General features: G+C 37.8%; 1 long non-coding RNA gene across 1 annotated transcript in view; it reads left to right on the top strand.

Moving 5' to 3' along the window:
* LOC103783148 (uncharacterized) overlaps nucleotides 1-22,042 on the top strand; it is an 84,445-nt gene that overhangs the window by 30,083 nt on the left and 32,320 nt on the right. Inside the window, exons 4-5 of the long non-coding RNA XR_010112514.1 lie at nucleotides 4,762-4,857; nucleotides 5,925-21,351. This is a non-coding gene — a long non-coding RNA (uncharacterized LOC103783148). The remainder of the gene's footprint in view (nucleotides 1-4,761; nucleotides 4,858-5,924; nucleotides 21,352-22,042) is intronic.

Genomic DNA, 22,042 nt, shown 5'->3' with positions numbered 1-22,042 from the left:
ACAGAAAAAAAGTTTAATAATTGTAGGGCAGCTTAACAAGAAGAAACCTCAAATCTACCTTCCCAAGAGGTTTGAGGGTAGGGGTTTTAAGGGGTCTGGATGGGGAATAGACTGAAGTGTGGGGATTGCCAGTTGGTCAAGAAGTGAGATGTGAAATCATCGGACAGGGTGATGTAGAAACTGCATTCTTGTGCTGTCAGTTCCCTTGTAAGGGGAGTCTTCAGACTGGTTAGCATCAGCCATTCTGCTGGAATTAAGGATTTAAAATACCTTAAGCAATTCTTGGCTGAGTGTGGTGGCTCACGCCTGTAATCCAGCCCTCTAGGAGGTCGAGGCAGGATCACTTGAGGTCAGGAGTTCGAGACCAACCTGGCTAAGGTGGCAAAACCCCGTCTCTACTAAAAAATACAAAAATTAGCCAGCCATGGGTGGCGCGCATCTGTAATCCCTGCTACTCAGAAGGCTGATACAAGAGAATGGCTTGAACAGCTTGGACAGCAGAGCGAGACTCCGTCTCAATAAAAAATAAAGACGAAAAATACCTTAAGCAATTATTGAGTACAAAAGGTTTTATAATTTTATATCACAAATCTTATCTACAGGAACAATGCAGGAGCCGGGTCAGCATGCTCTACGTAGATTCTTAGTCAGCAGCTGTAAGAAAGTGGATATAGGTTCACCAATGCACCCTGGTTAATGCCTAACTATAATTCTGCTGAAATCTTGGCTTATAATTCTCATCAGCCTTGTAAGGGTGGTTTCAAAATGCCATCGTGTCATATTTTGAGGTAGCATGTCCTGAACCCCATCAATAGACATCTTCCAAAAGAAGACATACAAATGGCCAGCAGATATAGAAGAAATCTTCAACATGACTAATCATCAGAGAGATACAAATTAAAACCACAGTGAGCTATCACCTTACAGCTGTTAGAACGACTGTTATCAAAAAGACAAAAGGTAACGAGTGTGGGTGAGGATGTGGAGGAGAGGGAACCCTTGCACGCTGTTGGTGGGAGTCACACAGTCATTATGGAAACTGGTATTGAGGTTTCTCAAAAAATTAAAAATAGAACTACCATGTGATCCAGCAATCCCATTACTGGGCATATATCCAAAGGAAATGAGATCAGTATGTTGAAGAGACACCTGCACTCACATGTTCATTGCAGCACAATTCACTATAGCCAAGATAAAGATATGGAATCACCCCAAGTGTCCATCAGTGAATGAGTGGATAAAGAAAATGTGGGATATATACATAGTGGAATACTATACAGCCTTACAAACAGAAAATTCTGCCATTTGTGACAACACGGATGAACCTAAAGAACATTATTTTAAGTGAAATAAGCCAAGAATGAAATGACAAATACAACATGATCTCACATATATGTAGAAATTCAAAAAGTTAAAATGTTTAACTTGTAGTAGCAGAGGGTCGAATAGTGGTTACCAGGGGTTGGCTGGGAAGGGATTGGGGAGATGTTCATCAAAGTTTACAAAATTTTGGTTAGACAGGAGCAACAAGTTCAAGAAATCTATTGTACAAAAATAACAATGTATTATATGCTTGAAAATTGATAAAAAGATTTTATCATCACAAATATGTGAGATAATACATATGTTAATTAGGTTGATTTAGCCATTCCACTACATACATATATATATGTTTTCAAACATCAGGTACACCATAAATATCTACTTTTTTTTTCAATTTTTAAAATTAAAAACTTTTTCTTGAAAAGTATGAATCTAAAAGAGATAAGGGCCAAAAACAGATACAGAGCACACCAGATTTTCAGCAGTCAAGAAAGAGAAGAAAAGGAAATGAGGAGACAGGAGGAAGACCCAGCAATGTATTAGATAACAAGGACTGACCAAGTATATCAACCTATCAGATGTAACTCATCTAACTTACCAAATGTTATTAACAAGTAACAAGAGGGCTGAAAATCAATCATTGAATTTAGCAACATAAAGATCATTGGTGATTTTGACAAGAGCAGATTTAATATCTTGGTAGGGAACAAAAAGCTAGGTTCAAGAGGGTTTAAGAGAGACTGAGAGGAGAAGAATTGGAGAAAATATGTGAAAACGCTTTCAGAGAGTTTTGCTTGTAAAGAAGATTAGAGACATGGTCTAACCGCTGACAGGGGAAGTGGGGTTGTTTTTCTTTTTTTTTTTTTTTAATCATAGGAGTAATAACGGAATATTTTATTGTTTTTGGAAATAACCCAGTAAAGGAGAAATTGATGTTTAAAATGAGGGGATAATTGCTACAGAGAGTTTCTTCAGTAGATGAGAAGGAATGGGATGTAGTTCACAAAACAAGGAAGTGGCTTTAGAGAGGAACACGGAGAGTTCCTCTCTAGGTAAATGGATGATTTACAGATAGGTACTAGGAGGGAAGTCAAAGATTATGGGTATAGACCATGGCAAGTGGGTAGATGGTGGTAGGACTTGGAAAGTTAATTTCTGGATGCTTCTGTTTAATCATTGGAATAGGAATCAAGATAATCAGTTGAGAGTGAGGAGAGGAGATGTGCTGGAGGCTTAAGGAGTGAGTAGAAGGTGTGAATGAAATGACAAATACAACATGATCTCACATATATGTAGAAATTCAAAAAGTTAAAATGTTTAACTCATAGTAGCAGAGGGTCGAATGGTGGTTACCAGGGGTTGGCAGGGAAAGGATTGGGGAGATGGAGGGAGTAGGAGGATAAAAGGCCTAGGAAAGTACAATTGATTGCAAGGTGTGATCAAGGCCTGTTTCAGGTTTCTGGTAGGGTGACACACTGTCCCAGTTTGCTTGGAATTCATGGGTTTTCTGGGATTTAGACTTTCAGTGCTAAAAATGGAATAGTCCTGGGCAAACCAGGGTGGTTGTTCATACTAGTTTTTAGTCGTGAATTGAGAGAATTTAATGTTTTTGTTTCTCCTGCTGCCATGAACAGCTGTAGGAGTGCAGGGTTAAATTAGGCACAGAGAGAGAGAGAGAGAGAGTGAGAGATGGGGGCGGGTGGGGGCGGGGAAAGAGAGAGAGAGAGAGAATTTGACCAGGGTTGTAGTTTTGCCAAAGAATACACCAAACAATTTGATCCAACCATTTCACTTCTGGGTATATATCCAAAAGAATTAAAAGAAGAGTCTCAAACAGATATTTGTACACTTGTGTTTAGAGAAGCATTATTCAAATAGCCAAAGATGGAGGCATTACAAGTGTCCTTTGACAGATGAATGGATAAACAAAATGTGGTGTATACATACAATGCAATATTATTCAGCCTTAAAAAGGAAGGAAATTCTGATACATGGATGAACCTTGAGGACAATATATTAAGTGAAATAAGCCAGTCACAAAAGGATGCATTCTGTATGGTTCCACTTATATGAGATACCTAGAGTATTTAAATTCATAGAGACAGAAATTAGGTGGTGGTTGCCAGGGACTGAAGGTATTTGTTGTTTAAGGGGTACAGAGTTTCAGATTTGCAAGATGAAAAGAGTTCTGAAGATGGATAATGGTTATGGTTGCATAACAATGTGAATGTAGTTAATACCACTGAAGTATACACTTAAAAATGTTAATCATAAATTTTATGTTATATGTATTTTGTCAAAAAAATTTTAAAAGCATAAAAAACATAAGACCACAAACAAAGCGAGAGGAGGCAAAGGATTTGGAGGGAATTATGCAATGAAATGATCTGAGCAATTTGGTTATGTATAACTTCTATGAAGGAGTTTGTTTTAGTTTTAGTTTTGGTGATAATAGGGAGAAAAAGATCAGGATTTGGGTTCTGGACATATAAAATTTGAGGTTCCTATTAGACATACAAGTAGATATGTTGAAAAGGCATTTGGATATGTGGGATAGGAGACTGAGAGGGAGGTCTGGGTTTTAGATAAACATTTGGAATGTAACAAGGACTGTAACTCATAGTTTCAGGGCCTTAGGCTTTCAGAGATGTTGGCGGGGTTTGAGACGCTTCATTGGATCTTTATCTGTGGCTCAAAATTAGTTTTTAAAATTATTATCAAAATGATGCCTTTCAGACCATTTTACTTTTTAACAAATTAATGGCTTAAAAAAATAGCAGTCCTCTGCACCACTCATCCCACTCTCCACATTTATCTTTGTTAAGTTCTTTTTCTAGCACTTTCTGTATTTTGACTTCTCTACTCCTCAGCACCCAAAGTCTTGTTTCTGCTATCTGACTAGGGTCGGCCAGGGTTAATATCATGGTGTCATTCATCTCTATATATGCTGATTACCTCCAGAGGCCCCAGACCCCAAGGCCGTCCTCATCTTTAGCACTCGAATCCACACGACACTCTGCACATACCCTATATGGGCCCCATTCAGCTCTCACCCTTTTCCACCCTCTAAAACCCTTCCGCTACTATACCCTCTGAGATTCATAGTGCTTCAAGAGAAAAATCCTCTATGTCTTTCACCTCTGAGACTAATTGAAGAGGTGAACAGACCATAATGTATATCAAAATGAAACTTGCAAGGCCAAGCACTACCTAGGCTGAGCCTCAGTACAATATTTATGCAGGTTTTGGGAACTGGGTTTTACGTCGTATTCTTAAATGAATGGGTTTCAGATATAAAATGAATAGCTCTGTACCCTTTGCAGCATGCTTGTGAAATGGAATCTGGTCATGTATTTCTGTTATTGGACAAAAGTCCATTGTTTGTTTCATATTTTATGCTCAGATGCTAATTTTTCAAATGAATCTTTCTTTTTGTAGGTGAGATTAAATTTACCTACACCTAGAGAAATAATTGGAGCACATGTCTATTTGGGCCAAGAGGATAAAGGCCAGTAGAGGAATCAGATCAAAGAAGTAAGTGTAATGTATATTTCAGCATCTCTAACTTGCACTTACAGTGCATTTCTTTTATTTATAATCATCATGGGAAGTAAATTTGTCACTACTCTGGTCATGACCTGGAAAATTATATAATGAACACCGATTTTCTGTGTGCCATGGTTGAGACAGATTATAGTGTCAAACCAGGCCATCGTGGCTCTGATCCTGTCCAATGCAATTCAGAAATTCTCAACTGACCTTCATATTATGAACAAATTTCTGCTGTTTCTCAGCATGATTTTCAGGAACTTTCACAAACTTGGCAGTTTGCAATATTGATCAAGTCAGAGTCTTATTCAAGTATCTGTTACAGAATATAAAGTTGGGAATTTTCTTAAAGGTCAAGGTGCAGGTTTTACTTTGGTACATTTCATGAGGAAATTAAAGTGATTTTTCTTACTCATCCCCCCAAGATTTTGTCTAAGACAGGCACAGATTTGGGGAAATTGGGAGTGAGGGAAGTAGGAGACCTTTATGGGAAGAATATTCAATGGGGTTAAGCCATTGATGACCAAGCACAGAGAGCAGGGAGGGTGTTGTTAGGAAGATGGGTAAATGGAACAGAAATGCTCAGGGGAAAAGCAGCATTTCTTTCTGTGAAGCACTGAGAACCTTTCTCTCTTCTTTGTCACTGAGGGGTTCTATCAGAGTCCAACAGGAGACAGAAATCACATAAAAATAGAGAAAGTTTAACATAAATAATTAATAGGGGATTTCAGTAATGAGGAATCGGCTAATAGAGGCATGGAGAATGCAAACAAGTAAAGAACAGTAGACATAGGGAGAGCCACAACCCTGGGGCTGGGATAGAGCACCCAAGAAAAAGGCCACTCCTCCAGGGGCTGAGATACCAACTGTGGAGGGGCATGGAGCAGTTCACTGTGGCACCACTCTGGTGGGACTTGCTGGAAATCCTCCCCCTGGAGTTCGAGGGAAGCTGTCCTCATGAAGGTGCTGTGCCTCAGAACTCTACAGACTGTGGGAAGCTGGGGAAACTGTTTTAGGGGAGAAACCATGCTCACTAATACTCTATTATGAAGCTTCCTCAGGGAAGTGTGCAGAGAACTGGAGTGGACCTTCCCCTAGGAAGCTGCCCAAAACGAGAGTGCTGGAAAGCTGGCCGCAGTGAGGCACTTCAGATCCCAAGGGTATGCTGGGGAAGCTGCCACAGGTGGGAGCACTTGCTGCTGGTCCCTAGGCACTGTTGAAACAACTGCACTGTCTGCAGGAGCTCAACAAGGTGAGTACAGCAGAGCAAGAGAAAATACTCTTTCCTCCAGTGCTCCTCCACTCACAGAGCTGAACATTGGGCCAGCTGGTGATGGGAAGGTATTTACAGAATTCAGCTCCATGGAAAGAAAGGAGGATTTGGAGCTGAGAGGCAATAAATCAATAACACATGCTGTGCTCTACATGCCTCCCCACCACCTCTCATTTCCCAAATGCCCATGACCTTGTGCTCCTTGCTTTCTGGAGAAATTCTACTTAAACTAAAACATTTGCCGTATGGTGCCCTCTTTTGTGCTTAAAGCCTACTATGAGACTCAAAGTCTTTTAATGAAGCGAAAGACCTAGTGCACAGCATAACATGCCCTGCACATAAAATAATTACAGCCCTGTGCCAGGTGTCATTACACTGGACAAGTTCTCGCAACAGTTCCTAGAGATTGATCTGAGGCTCTGGCAGAGAACGGTAAGAAAGCAATTTAGAAAAGCAATAATAAAATGGATCGTGGCAACCCAAGTCTATTCACTGAGAATTACCTTAAATATATTTGCCATTTTAGTTTTCTGGAGTGTTTCCTTTGTAATCACATGAAACCCTAAGGAACTTTATTTTCTTTATCCAGGCTTTCAAATTACATCTGAAGAAGACAAGGCAAATAGTTATTTAGGTCAGCATAGTTTTCATCTGTGTTTATTTTCTGTGTATATTACTTAACAAACAACATAAATGAAAAGGCACTTAGTCTTAACACAGAAAAACTGAAATCTGTCTTTTTAAATCTAATTCTAGTCAATTAAAATCAAACCAGAATTTATACTTTTTCGTTATCTTGGGGCAGAGACTGAGACTTTGGTAGATTTGCTGATTTGTTGTTTGCTGAGCTAAAGATCTTTCCTCCAACACCCCGCTCCAACATACTCACATATTCACGAAACACAACAGCGACCCTGTACAAGAAATCACCATCCTGGGCAATCATTACCCTGACAAGAAATCAGCACATGCAGATGTTTGCTACCAAGGTGGGGCTGCACAGCTCAGGCACTGCTCAGCTAAGTCCCCTAGGAAAGACATTGCAGAGGCTTTGTCAGGGCTGCAGCCAACAGCTACATGGGAATTGGGATTCACTGACTTGCCCAGCCTCCTTGCTTTCTCTATTCCTGAAGAGGATGAAGAAGACAATCCAGAATCAAGGAAGAAGAAGCAATTTCCTCTTTGCTTAGGAGGGATTTTGGCTAGCATCTTTCAAACATGAAATAGGACCCATGAAGGAGCTTTTCAAAACAATCAGCATATAGTGAATCACAAATGCTAATCTTTAGCATTTTAAAATATGGTACATTTTCTGCTACATGTATTTTACAAACAAAAAACAAAAAGTGTAGGTAACAACAACAACGACAACAGCAAAAGGATTATGGTGATTGCCAAGCAGTTAATTATTTTGTTATTTTCTGGATTTTATGATATTTGTGGTGCTGTCAGCATTTTAAAATCTATAATAATGTCTCATTATAAATATTCACTTTATTGAAAGAAAATATGGGTTAAGCACCACCAGAAAACCAAGAAACAGATTTTCCTTCTATGAATAAGTCAATAAAAAATGAAGATACAATGAAGGGAAAATTTGGAATGTGGAAGGGAGCTTTTGGAGGCATGGCAGAAACATTAACACGAGTGAAGATCTCCCAGAAGAGAACTCTGATAGGTTTATAGACATTTTTTCTTTAGGGGAGTTATATAAGGGGAAATACAATCAATTCTAGTTAAATATACACACAGAGGACTTTACAATTTTGAGAAAAATAATCACTTAATAAAAGAATCAAGTCTTTTATACCTGTTAGACTCATCATCTCTAGGGAGATCATTCATTTAACCAAGACTATAGTCAGAGACATCCAATGGGATAACATGATATCCCTCAAGAGCTTTTGAGAGATTAGTAATATGATGCCATATCCCTTATCAAATAATATTTTGCTAGGAATTAGAGTGTGCTGAGTTTTTAAAAGATCATTGTGTGAAAGAATTTGAAATTATTATTATGATTATTACTATTATTATTTAGGACAGAATGACAGAATGGTTTCCGGGACTAATAATCAGCCAAATAACTCTTACAATTGCTTGTTACAAACATTCCCAGGCTGATAGTGGCCAAAACCCATTCTGATTGGACAGTTGTACAATAGACTACCGTATTTATGTTTCCCTAAACTTAAGCCTGAAACAGGAAGAATTTTCTGCCTTAGCAGCCACCTCTCCCCATCCTTAAGTCTTCTCTTCCATAATTGTTTGCTTTCTCTAGCTACCTCTTAATTTTTGTTGTGTACTGAAGTCCCGCTGTGCTATCATTACATGTGCCATGAAACTTGATCACTTAGCAGAGTTGGTGATAGCATACCCAGTACCAGGAGGGGTTACAGAATCAGAAATGTGTTAAATCAGCTTCTCCTACTGCATAAACTGCTCCTCCAAAGGGAGTTGGGCTCATTGGGAGCCTTTAATAATCCAGGCCACTGGGGTACCACTTCATAAATTACTATTTCTTCATGATAAGCTTTTCTCTTCAGTTGCAATTTCCTTGGCTGCTAGTGGTGGCTGCTTGCAATATCCAAAAAAAAGTGAGAAAGTGGGGCAATGATAGGGAAATAATAGAAGCAGGATCCAGAGCTTGAAATAGTTTCAGAACAGCACTGCTGACTGTAAAACAGTCAGCTCTACTGAGTGGAGTAATGTTAGATGTTTTATCCATCCATCCATCTGTTCACCCAGATGGTAGAATAAATATTCTAAAAAAAACCTTGGATATTATGTGGGGAAAGTTGTAAGATTAAATGTAAAAGGGATACATATAATCCCTAAATTTGGGTGTAAAAAATTAATCATACAATTACAGAATGGAGGATTCCTATGTTGAGTACTTGTGTCCACATGTGAAAAATAACAGGTGATTAAAAACATCAGCCAGTAGCTGCAAGAAAACTCTGCAATCATGTAAACAGAATTAGAATGTCGATCTCAATGGTATAAGAGTTATTATTTTTTTAATGATGTTTGGCTCACATCAGGCCATTTGGTTCTGAATACCACATTCAAGAGGAGCATTGTACACTGGAATTTGCAAACCGAAACTGGAAGATAGAAGTTTATTTCTCTCTCCAGTCATAAAGCTGTTGGAAATTGATACTGGGAGCTGCTAGTGACCATCTTTCCAGTTCTATGTGTGTTTGTGTTGGTGAGTGGTATCAACTTCTACCTCTATCCATAGAAAAATAACAATATTTATCCTCCTAAATCTGCTATTTCCTGAATGAGCAAATTATCTTACATCTGTTTTCAATAAGGGGATGGGATTTTAATACTAGTGCAGAGATGGTGTCAAAACTGCAGGCCCTATGTATGACAAAGTGTCAGATCTGGGCTGTATTCATAAAGATAAACAGAAGAGTGCTCCATGGAGATGCCTTCATAAGCCAGGGCACATGTAAGACTGTCATCATAATTAGCACACAATCTAAAGCTACAAAACACCAAGGCAGTCTACTACCCTGTGATTGTTTGCCCCTGTAATGATTGGAAGCATTCCAATGACTGGAATTACAGATAATAGAGCAACTTAGGATAAATTAAAATATCAGTATCTTTAAAATGTTTAGAATATAGGAAGAATAAACTGAATAATAGATATTATTTTTTGAAAATGATAGGAAGGCATGAAAAAGAAAAAACAATTTCAGAAATTTAAAAAAAGTCATTGAAGTGAAAAAGTCAATAGATGGGCTAAATGGTAGACTAACTTCATCAAAAAGAGAATTAATGAAATGCAAAATAGAATTGAAGAAATAAGAATACAGCAGAAAGAAATAAAGAAACAGGAAATATACAGAGACTGATTTACCAGATTTATAATGAAGTAATGATGCTTAAGCTCTAGGCCCCTCAATTGCATAGACCCTTCAGCATATGCTCCTCCTTAGCAATGTGTTTATATTGTTATATGTTGCTAAAAGAATTTGCAAAGTGAGATTTTTAACTGCAATTGATGAAGACTGCAGAATTTTTTCATTCCACTTGGCTTCTGTCATACTTTTCTTATGTTAGATAGCACTGAAGAGTCCATGCACATTTTTTGACCAATGATGACTTGTGGCACTAAAAAAAACTGTCAGTAATAACCAAGCTAGAGGAGAGATTAAATATTTTTCATTCCCTCAATTGAAAAATATATTACATAATTATTGTCACAGGAAAATATGCACCCAAAGACAAAGAAGAATAAAACTATTATGGAGGTATTCCAGTAGTTAATATACATATTACAATATTTTTCTGGAGTTTATTATGTTTGTAGAATTTGTTTGTTTTGTTTCAATTTACAATTTGTGTGATTTACTTTTCTCATTCTAAAGAAATATGTACTTCATATCTAATTTTCTACTCATACTTTTGTATCCTTTCCCAGATCTTTTCTGGGAGTCTAAGTTTAAAGACTCCCAGATTGTCTAAACTGCAGGTCCCAAAAAACCTGGATCTGTCTCGGGAAGTATGAAAGACAGGTTGACACATGGAAGATAAAATGAGAAGCTCCAATTTAAGTTAACTAAGATTCAAATGAGAATAAAAAAATTTGGAAGAGACAATATTTAAAGAGATATGTTAGAAAATTTTCTCAAATTGCAAGACTTAAATCTTAAGTTGAAAAAAGTACATTAAGTTCTGAATAGTACAAAACCAAAATCTTCACCTAAATACATCGTAATGAAATTACAGATTATCATAAACAAAGAGAAACTCTTAAAAACTACCAAAGAAAGAAAACCTATAAAGATACTAATCAAAATAAAAGTAGGCTTTTTATTAGCGTTAATTGATGTAGAAAGACAATGTAATCGTATCATCAAATGCTGAAGGAAAATGTCCACCTAGAATTTTATACCCAAAACAATCACTCAAGATTAAGAGCTGAACAAACATATTTTCTGACACTTACAAACCAAGAAGTTCACCCTCACTAAATGAGTTATTTATCTAATTCCTGAGCAAAACAAAACAAAAAACAAACAAAATAAGCCAGATGGAAGGCGTGGAATTCAAGAAAGGACAGTAAGCAAAAAAAGGAATTAAACCAAAATAAGTATTGTCCACAAAAACAAGCAAGCAAACAAACAAAAACCCAAAAACTAAAAAAACCCCATCAACAACCAATTATGGTTAGTTTAATAGAACTAAAACACTAAACAGAAGTAATATAAGATTTGACACTCCCTGTGTCCTGAAGCACTCTCCTCTCTTAGCTTTCTTGACATCACATTTTCCTAAAATCTCATTGCCTGCTCCTTCTCATTCTCCTTCATTGACATCACCTTCAAGTTCAACCTCTGAATGTGGTAGTTCTGTTACTGGTAGAAGGTGTCCAGGTTCTTGGTGTTTTGAACAAAGAATTAGACAAAATGCATAAACCAACAGAAGAAAAACACAGATTTATTGAAACAAAAGTACACGCCACAGAGCAGGAGTGTGCTCCAGCAAGCGGCTCAAGAAAGCCTGTTACAGAATTTTCTGGGGTTTAAATACCCTCTAGAGGTTTCCCATTGGTTACTTGGTTTACACCCTATGTAAATGAAGTAGTGGCCTGCAACCAGTCTAATAGGTTGTAGAAGGTGACCAATCAGAGGCTGAAGTGAAGTTACAAAGTTACACATGAAGACTTGGCCTATGACCAGTCTGATTGGTTGCAGGAAGGGACCAATCAGAGGTACTTTAATTTTTCATCTCCAAGGCAGAAAAAAGCTCGGGGGTGGGTTGCAAAGGGAGTAAGCTCTGATTCTTTTGTTTGTTGGTTGTGCAGAGGTGGGGTTTTCCTTTTCATTTAGTTCTAGGTAGTCAGCGTGAATCAGCCTGGGTTCCCTGACTCCAGACCCTGTCCTCCTGCCACAGTTTCTCAAACCTGGTCCTGGAACCGTCTGTTTTTCTCTCTCTCCCTAGAAGGTTAATATGGTTTGGCTCTGTGTCCCTACCCAAATCTCACCTTGAATTATAATAATCCCCACGTGTCATGGGCGGGACCAGGTAGAGGTAATTGGATCATGGAGGCAGTTTCCCCCATGCTGTTTTCGTGATAATGAGTGAGTCTCGTGAGAATCTGATGGTTTTATAAGTGTCTGATGTTTCCCCTGCTTGCACTCATTCTCTCTCCTGCTGCCCTGGGAAGAGGTGCCTTCAGCCATGATTATAAGTTTCCTGAGGCCTCCCCAGCCATAAGAAACTGTGAGTCAATCAAATCTCTTTTATTTATAAATTACCCAGTCTCAGGTATTTCTTCATAGCAGCATGAGAATGGACTAATACAGAGGTCTTACTAATTCCCATGAATTTTTGACCCCTCGCCTTCAAAATTTATATCTCTTGCCGAGGCCTATCATTTGAGTGTCAGATTCACACATTTGACTGCCTACCTGACACATTCGACATGATACTTCACACTTCAAATTCAAGATGTTTAAAAAGAAGCTAGTTCTTTCCCTCACCCATTGTAGACATCATTAGCCACCTATGCAACTCTGTTTATCTTGTATTTCTTGTTGGCAGAGTCCTGATTTTATTTTAATAGACTATTTTTTTTAAAGTAATTGTAGGGGCTGGACATGGTGGCTCACACCTGTAATCCCAGCACTTTGTCAGGCCGAGGCAGGTGGATCACTTGAGGCCAGGAGTTGAGACCAGCCTGGCCAAGGTGGTGGAACTCTATCTCTACAAATAGTACAAAAATTAGTCAGGTGTGGTGGGACACACCTGTAGTTCCAACCACTAGGAAGGCTGAGGCACAAGAATCACTTGAACCCGGGAGGCAGAGATTGCAGTGAGCCAAGATTGCATCACTGCACTCCAGCATGGGTGATGGAGTGAGACTCTGTCTCAAAAAAAATTGTAGGTTTACAGACAAATTGAGCAGAAACCATAAACTCCTCTCCACTGCCAACCCCTACAGAGTTTCCTCTATTTCAGCATTAACTTACATTAGTGCGGTACATTTGTAACAACTGATGAACCAATATTGATAAATTATGATTAACTAAAGTCCATAGTTTACATTAAGTTTCACTGTTTGTGTTGTACAGAGTGGATTTTGACCAATGCATAATGTCATGTATCCACCATGGCAGTATCAGGCAGAATAGTTTCACTGCCCTAAAAATCCTCTGTGCTCTGCCTACTCATTTCTCCCCTTCTTCCCCACTGGCCCCTTGGAAACCAGTATTCCTTTTAATGTCTTTATAGCTTTGCCCTTTTTCAGAATGTCAGTATGTTGTCTTTTCAGAGTGGCTTCTTTCACTTAGAAACATGCATGTATCACATTTTAAGCTAGATGGTTAAAAAAAGGAGAAATGTACGTTTAGGTTTCCTCCATGTCTTCTCATTGCATGATAGCTTATTTCTTTTTATCACTGAATAATATTCCATTATATGGATATACCACTGTTTGTTTATCCATTCACCTATTGAAGGACATCTTGGATGCTCTCAATTTGGCAATTATTAATAATGCTGCTATAAACATCTGTGTGCAGGTTTTTCAGTGGACATACATTTTTAATACATTTGGGTAAATACCTAAATCCTGATTTTATGTTATTATTTGCAATTTCCTAACATATTTTGGGAAGAGAATTCTATCTTCAGTTTGGGAAAAATATCCTTATTGATACAAGAAAATATGAAGATCTCTTTTTTCCTGCATACAGTTGGTTGGGGATAGTTATATTCTGCAAATAAGAACTGAGTAAAGACTTCTGCAAAACTTTTAGAAAATCTTTCTTCACTTATAGGAAGGAGACAGTGGTCAAGATGGCCACTTCTGTCTAAAAATGTATTGATACGTGAAAGTGTCGCAGCTGTTGTGCCTGAGGATAGACCCATACTGAACAGGGCAGAGTTAAGAGAACCACAGAACAGTGGACTCAGAGCCCTAAAGTCCAGCACTTGGATCCTGCACTGCTGTGTACCTCTTAGTTATGTTAAATGACATATTTTCATAAGATTTAAAGCACATTAAGCCTGGACTTTCTGTAGCCCAAAGCATCCTAGTTGTTACTCTCCTCTCACCTCCCTAGTTTTCATTAGTCTTATAAATAACATCTTCATCATCTACATGATCATTCGAGTCCCGAATCTAAAAGTTGTCCTTGAAATCTCCTTCCTTGCCTATTCCTCAGATACCTCCCCTGCACCCAATCCATCTTAGGTCTAGCTCCGTCTTCAAAATATTCTTTAATGTATCCTCTTCTCTATATTTCTGCAAACACACTGTAGTCCAGGCCACTATCACCTTTTTGCCACAATTACTTGAGGGGTCTTTCTGCTTTTGCTCTCGTGCCCTTCCAATCCTGTATTCAGGTAGCAGCAACAGAAACTGAATCAGGCCCTGTGATTACATCTTTTCAGTGGCTTCTCATTGCCCTTAAAACCCATACCCAAATTCATCCCCATAACGCATAAAACCCTGCATGATGTGGCCCTGAACCTCTGTCCAGCTGAGTTCATGCCATCCTTCCACTGGCTTGTTAACCTCTGGCCACACTGATCTTCTTCTGCTTCCTAGAAGACATCTATCCTGTCCCAGCTCAGAGTCTCCATGTTCTAATTCTGCTCAAACTGCCTTCTGAGGGGTGACACCCTGCCTTGCCCACAAACATGAACATACTTTTCAGATAATTGGCTTCTTCTCATTTTAGGTATCACCCAAATGATGTCTAAAATGAGATACCATTCAGATATCACCTAAAATGAGACAAGGCTTTCCTGAGCACACATTCTAAAGTTGGTTTGCCCATTTCTCTCTGTTTTAGTGCCTTGTTTCCTTTACAGCACTCCCAACAAAGTTCTATTTTATTCACTGCTCTACTTACCTGCCTATCCCAGAGGAAGAGAAGAGACAAGGGATTCTGTCTTAATTATTCAACATTGTGTCTCCAGCACCTAATCAGTGCATTACATATAGGAGGCTCTCAAGCTTAGGTGCCAGATGACAGATGAGTGATAACTTTTCTTGTTCTCATTTTTCATAGCCATGTCTATTGATCTCAATCAGGCGTTCACCAAGATTAGATTTTTATTTAAACAAGAGAGTGACATAATGGAGAGGCAAAGAAAAAGGGAGAAGACAGAGGAAAAGAAAGGGGCATTTTATAATTTATCAAGCTACTAATATTAATAACCTTGTTTTAGAATTAATTGAAAAATCATTTCTGAGAATCATAATGTTTGATCTAGAAAGCATAAATAAAGGTCATTATTTGAATTTTACATTTTTATTACACTCGAGTGGGAAAGCAATCTAGTTTAGTTCAGGAGAAATGACTGTGGATCCAACCGTCACATCCCACTTGGATGTGTTTATTTATAAAGTGCTTGCAGATCATGAGAAGGTCACTGGGGTTACCATTCACTCCTGAGAGAAGTTTTTGTTTAATGTTTGTCTTATTGTCTTGAGGAAAAGCAGCTTTATTAATCTTTCAGAAATACATTAGATTGAATCAATTATAGACTTTCTATTAAGAAAGTTAGATATTTTTTCATATTTGCACTACGTGTACTCCAATAGACACACAAACCAAACATTCTGAGTAAACACTAGGCCTTTAAATTATGGAGCAATTTATATCGATCTATCAGGCAGATGGGGTTGTTTAGAAGCCGGGGGGAGAAAGAAGAAAGATTTAAAAAACTCATTATTATTTAATCAATGACTAATATTTTTTAGTTGTGGTGATAAAGCTTTCACTTCAAAACCAGCACTTAGTCAAGAAATTCATTTATCGTCTTGTCTTTTTGGAAGAATTCGAAGAGACACCACATAATTCTTACTACCTCTTTAGGGATATCAAAAAAGCTCCACTTTTAACATGTCAGTTCATTGTTTTTTTCAATGTCTCCTTCTGTTGTTACATATTTTATTTAAAAAATGATTCTTTCATTCATTCATCAGATCACGTTCTGTTGTTCAGGTGTCAGATTTCCCTATTTGGATTACCTTCCCTTCTTCCCAAATCTCTTATGACCAAGTTCAAGTTTCCCTGGGGACTCAAACCCTTACCTGACAGCCCCACAGAATTCCTTCTCCCCTGAACTTCTGTGCATCCTGAATTTAGCTCCGACTTTGTCTTGGTTTGTTTTAATGCTAATCCTATAGTCAAACAGCTTTTTGGATTTCTGTGTAGCCGATCTCCCCCTCTCCAGGATCACCTCACCTCTCAGCCACTTGAGAGTGGTTATTCGTGCCACCTGATCCTGCAGTAGTGCACGGATCACAAGAGGTCAACACTTGATTCATGTCCAGCCAATCATGCTTCCTTCTTAGGGAATTTAAAATTTGAATAAAGAGCAGCTGGTTCTTCTCCATAGACCCCTTGAAAATAACTGTTATAATCAGAGATTGTCTATTTCCATGCAGCCAAAGCCAGGCATCCCATCTGGAGAGAGAGAAGACTGAAGCAGAAACACAATGGGAAGGAAGCAAAGATGGAGGTAGAATAGCTGCCACGAGCCCTGATAGTTTCAGGCCTTGACTGCATGTCCTTAGGATCTCAGGCTTCTCTGTTTTTCCTTTGGGTTCCATGAAAAACCCCGATATTTTGGTAATAAACACCCTTGGGTTGCTTTGCCTGGCTTGAAGATTTTGCTTACAAACTAAAGAACTGTGGACAAGATACACTTCTTGTCTCAAGAGGGCCTGTATATTTTAGGATTTAACTGCATGTACATGGAAAGAAAGGTCAGGAACGTTGGTTTTACCTCTCTTCTCGATGAGAACAGCACTGGGCTCCCAATCACTACTTAACCTTTATCCTGCAAGTTCTAGTTTTTAAAATAATTGAAAAGTTAGAAAAGTAATATAGGATTTTACTTTTGGAAAGTATTGAACCTAATGAGAATGTTTTAAATTTAAAATGTATGTTTTCAGGACCTCCTGGCTTGGTGACTTTGGACAAGTCACTTAATTGTTTTAAGCCTCTGTTTTTTCATATCTAAAATGGGGTCGATAACAGTGCTGTCACAAAGGACGGTTGAGGGCATTTACTAGAAAATTGTGTCTGCTAGGCACAGTACAGGGCCTGGCACATGGCTCGCAGATCTATCAGTTAGAACCGAATATTGCAAGTGAGAGGAAACTCCAATATTGGCTTTAACAACACAATAACTATCCTGGTGCACGTAGGTGAAAAGGGCGGAGTTATGACAGGCTTCAGATGAGGTTTTACCGGAGATGTAGTTTCTCCATTCTGCCTTTTGCAATGTCATCTTCATCCTCAGGATGCATCCCATGGTCTTTTGGCAGATCTGGGCTCTCCCTACTTAGTAGCAAATCAGATACAACAGTTCCAACTGTCACATCCTTATGCACACTATGCTTTAGCTCAGGAGTGGGGTGCATCATTTCAAACTAGCCTTACCAAAAACTTCACTGGCTCTGATTAGATTCCTTATCACCTCAAGCATTGTAGGCAGGAGGCGGAATGGAATTCACTTATTGAATTACTAGCATCCAGTTCTGGCATAGGGATGGTGAAAGGAAGGTCCCTAAGGGTGGCTCATGCCTGTAATCCCAGCATTTTGGGAGGCTGAGGCAGGCAGATCACCTGAGGTCGGGAGTTCGAGACCAGCCTGACCAACATGGAGAAACCCCGTCTCTACTAAAAATACAAAAATTAGTCAGGCATGGTGGCACATGCCTGTAATCCCAGCTGCTAGGGAGGCTGAGACAGGAGAATCACTTGAACCCAGGAGGTGGAGGTTGCGGTGAGCCGAGATTGTGCCATTTCACTCCAGCCTGGGCAACAAGAGAGAAACTACATCTCAAAAAAAAAAAAAAAAAAAAGAGAAGAAAATATAAGGAACTCTTTCCAGAAGTAAAGAGAATAGATTTGAGGCAGTTGTCTTCTACAGTGCAAAACATTCAAGAAATGAACCTTTCTTTCACCTTAAAAAGATTTTTTTAAGAACCCATACAAAATAGTATATTATTTTATCCAGTATTATAATTATGCATGAGCTACTACAATTGCTGCATACATTTGTGTGAGTTTATGTCTGAATGTGATTTTTACAATTGGATCTTAAGAAATGTCTTATTCTTAACCCAAAGGTCGATCTGAACAAATCTTTCTTTGTATTTTATTTGCCTTTAAAAAAATTCTTTTATGGGGGCTCTACTCTTCAGAGTCTGCTAAGGAAATGAGATTTTGGCAATGTTTTAATTCAAAAAAAGAACTCCTAGTTTTACTGTGCTGGATCTGGTTGTCTTTAGTTTCCATTATATTCCTGTTCCATTATTCCTTCAATAACTTTGTTCTCCCACGACTCTTCTTTATTGTTACCACATTTTTTCTGTTCTTTTCAGAGACGAGTTTTTGGATTCAACTGAAGCCCTTGCTATCTGCTAGAGTCAGAGTCATCACAATTGGGGGGTCTTCATTAAGCTACACTTTTTAATGGAACATCCTAGTGAGGTTTGAGAGTACAGCTTGATGGTCTATATTACATTACGAAGCCGATTTTATTGGGTTAGTCTATACGTTTTAAAAATTTGTTATTCTAATCTCCCCGAAGAAATAATTTCCTTATTGATCCCTTTCTTTTTCCCCCATTTTATTTTCCCATATTTTGTGATATCCTCTACTTCAACTTTAAAAAATTATAACCATAGAAAGAAATACATTTTACATTATGACCCAGTGTGTATACTCACAGAAACATACTCATATAGAAAACAAGTTTCACGAAACAATACTTCCTCTGTACAGTGCACTTTGGTGTTGTTATTGTGTTCTATTCTATTCATTTTCTTCCATCCTACTATGTTATAAAAGTTGCTCTTTTACAAATCTGTAATTTGATCTTATGACCCACTGACATGTCTCAACATACCATTTGAAAATTATTGCTAAACTGTACTTTCTCACTAGTGATATTGTACATCCAGGGTTTATGATTGTGTTCAAGAGAATTCTTGTCTTTGTAAGGCAAAAATGGCAAATATGTCTATTTCCATCTAAAAGAGCATTATACAAAATAAAATTATTAAGAGTTTCCACTTAATAGCTGCACTGTTTAGAGCCCACTGGAAGCACATCAAGTGAGTATGCATGCCAATTAATGAAAACCAGATAAATTATATGATTCAGTTACTCATTTTGTTAACTACCCAACACAGTGATGATGAACACCTTGATTGTTTTGACTGTTATGAAGTAATTTCTGCACATCTGCCTCACCAGATCCATAATTTACATTCAGCTGCCTCACCAGATCCATAATTTACATTCATCTCATTATATGAGGCATCATGGTTACCACTAATACATTAAAAACCAACTTATAAAAGAAAATAAAATTTTAAATTGTATTCAGTTTATATTTTATGTACTGGGACTAAACTCTTCATAGCAACAATGTGTTATTTTTGAGAAGTGTCTATACATAGTAGTGTAAACATTTATTTTAATTATCATTAAGAATCAAAACAGGAAGAGTAAATAATCCAATTGATATTTTAAGGAATAAAAATATAAGAATTACAAACATCAGATCATGAAGTTAGTTTTGGTCCATTTTTGATTCCACAACACGTTGTTAAAATGTCAATGAAAATATTAATATTCATTTGGTATAAGACCAAACAAAAGTAATTTATAAATACATTTTCTTTTATTTACATATTTAAATGAAAGGGACTATCACCTTTAAAATGGGAAAAGCCTAAATATCTCTTTCTTTCTGCCTCTTCCTCCCATCCTTCTACCCTTCTGTCCTCCATCTCCATCTGTTTGTGTACAAAGAAGTTAACTGGCCTATTCTACACCTCTTGAAAGATGTATGAACCATCATTTGTTTATTTAAAAGTCCTTGGTGGTTCTAACCCTGGAACATATTCTACAGAGTTGCCAGTGCAAAATATAGCACAATGACTCATCAGCACCTAAAATTTGTAGCATCTGCTTGGTGAATTTTGATTTGAAACTCGTACTTGATATTGTGTTTCTTTTCTGTTCACCGTGTGTTAATATGTGTGGTGTATTTTCCTCCATAAGCAGTTAACAGTTTCTAATGTGCATACTTCAGTTTCAGGGATGATTGCCCATCTCCCTGAGGTGCCCATTAGGGTGCCCCAATGAATCCCATAGTGTTGTATAGTTTGCATTTTAATTCAGCTAATCCAAAACACGTTCTCCAAATTCGGTGAAAGTCTGTTCAGATATTTCTTTTATGATGTTAAAGTCAATAATTTTATTTAAGTTACCTGTAAGATAATAGACTTTAAGTATTATATAAATTAATTACATAAAATGATCTTAAATATTATGCTGACATAATTTTTTTTACTTAAAACTCTTGTTTTGTCCTATGTAATTCAAAAGTAACAAAATGATTTAAAAATTCTGTTTTTTCAATCCTTTATTATTATTCAAGAGTTTGAGTGTCAAAGTCAGTCTACACTTCTGTAAAGAAATATAAAAATTAGTGGTGTATTTGGCTACAGGTAATCTGTTCTTGGCTCCAACATTACTAAACAGATGACTGGATGTGTGTGTGTGTGTGTGTGTGTGTGTGTGTGTGTCTAGAAGCTGAGGCTAACAGGAGAGGGTAATTGCCCATAAAAGTGAAATAAAAAGCCAAAATTCTTCTCTTAAGCTTAAGCTTTTTTCCCTCCTTAGCGTTAAAGTAACTTTCAAAAGTACTATTTACTTCATAAGAAATGTAGCAGTGGAAACATAAGGTTGGTGTGTTTAGAAAATTCAATCATAAATAAAAACATTGTGTGAACTGGTTTTTAGTTTTGAATTAACCTGGGCAAATTCAGCTGGTTACTCCTTTTCCCTTTTTCCCAGTTTTCAAAGTTAAAAAATTTATGACTCTCAGGCAAAGATAGTGTGAACCCATGTCAAAGATTTTATTTAACTTAATCCATGAGGGAACCAATAAAATGTTAAAACTTGTATAAGAATTTGAGAAGCTACACACACACACATACACACACATGCACACACACACACACTCTCACACATTTCATAAAAGAATATTAGGATAAGATTTCTCGATACAAAACTGTTACCTTTGGGGTTATCTCTCCGCCAGAAAGAACTTGTTTGCATCCCTGCTAGACAAAAACCTACAAGTTAACCTTTGCCTGTATGGAGTTGTAAAACAGACCAGTTGATAGAAAGAGAAGCCTGGTAAGTACTGCACTGAAAGAATATCCAGACATTTATTTTGCCTATTTCTAAGTTCTGAATAATGTTTCTTATACCCATACTCTTAATACTCTTAATGTGGTAGTGTATCCATAGTCCTCCCTCTACACTCACTCCCTTAGTGATCTCGCTCAGTCTTGTGGTTATAAATAACATCAATATTCTCATAATTCCCATGTTTATATCTGTAGTTTGGATCTTTTTCTTGAACTGCAGACCCTTATGTTCAACTGCCTATGGCATGATGCACTTAGATACCTACTGGGTAGTTTAAATTAAACATGTCTAAAACTAAATTCTGTGTTATGTTTTCCACAAAAAGCCTACTCCACTCACATCCCCCAGTAATACCTACTCTATCCTTCCAGATGATCACAAGTTATCAGTACCTTATTTTGTCGCACTCCATAGGCGATCCTACAGGAAGCACTAGTCCACCTTTGATATGGTTTGGACATTTGTCCCCTTCAAATCTCATGTTGAAATGTGATTTGCAATGTTGAAGGTGGGGCCTCATGGGAGGTGATTGGATCATGGGGCAGATCCATCATGCATGCTTTAGCACCACCCCGTTGGTGATACGTGAGCTCTTGCTCAGTTAGTTCATGGAGATCTGGTTGTTTAAGAGTCTGAGACCTCCTTCTTCTCTCTCTCTTGCTCCCCATTCTCGCCA

This window comes from Pan paniscus, chromosome 5, assembly GCF_029289425.2.
Source record: "Pan paniscus chromosome 5, NHGRI_mPanPan1-v2.0_pri, whole genome shotgun sequence".
In the NCBI taxonomy this organism is placed as follows: Eukaryota; Metazoa; Chordata; class Mammalia; order Primates; family Hominidae; genus Pan; species Pan paniscus.
Note: the sequence above shows the minus strand (reverse complement) of the source record. Positions and strands in the feature narration are given on the sequence as shown.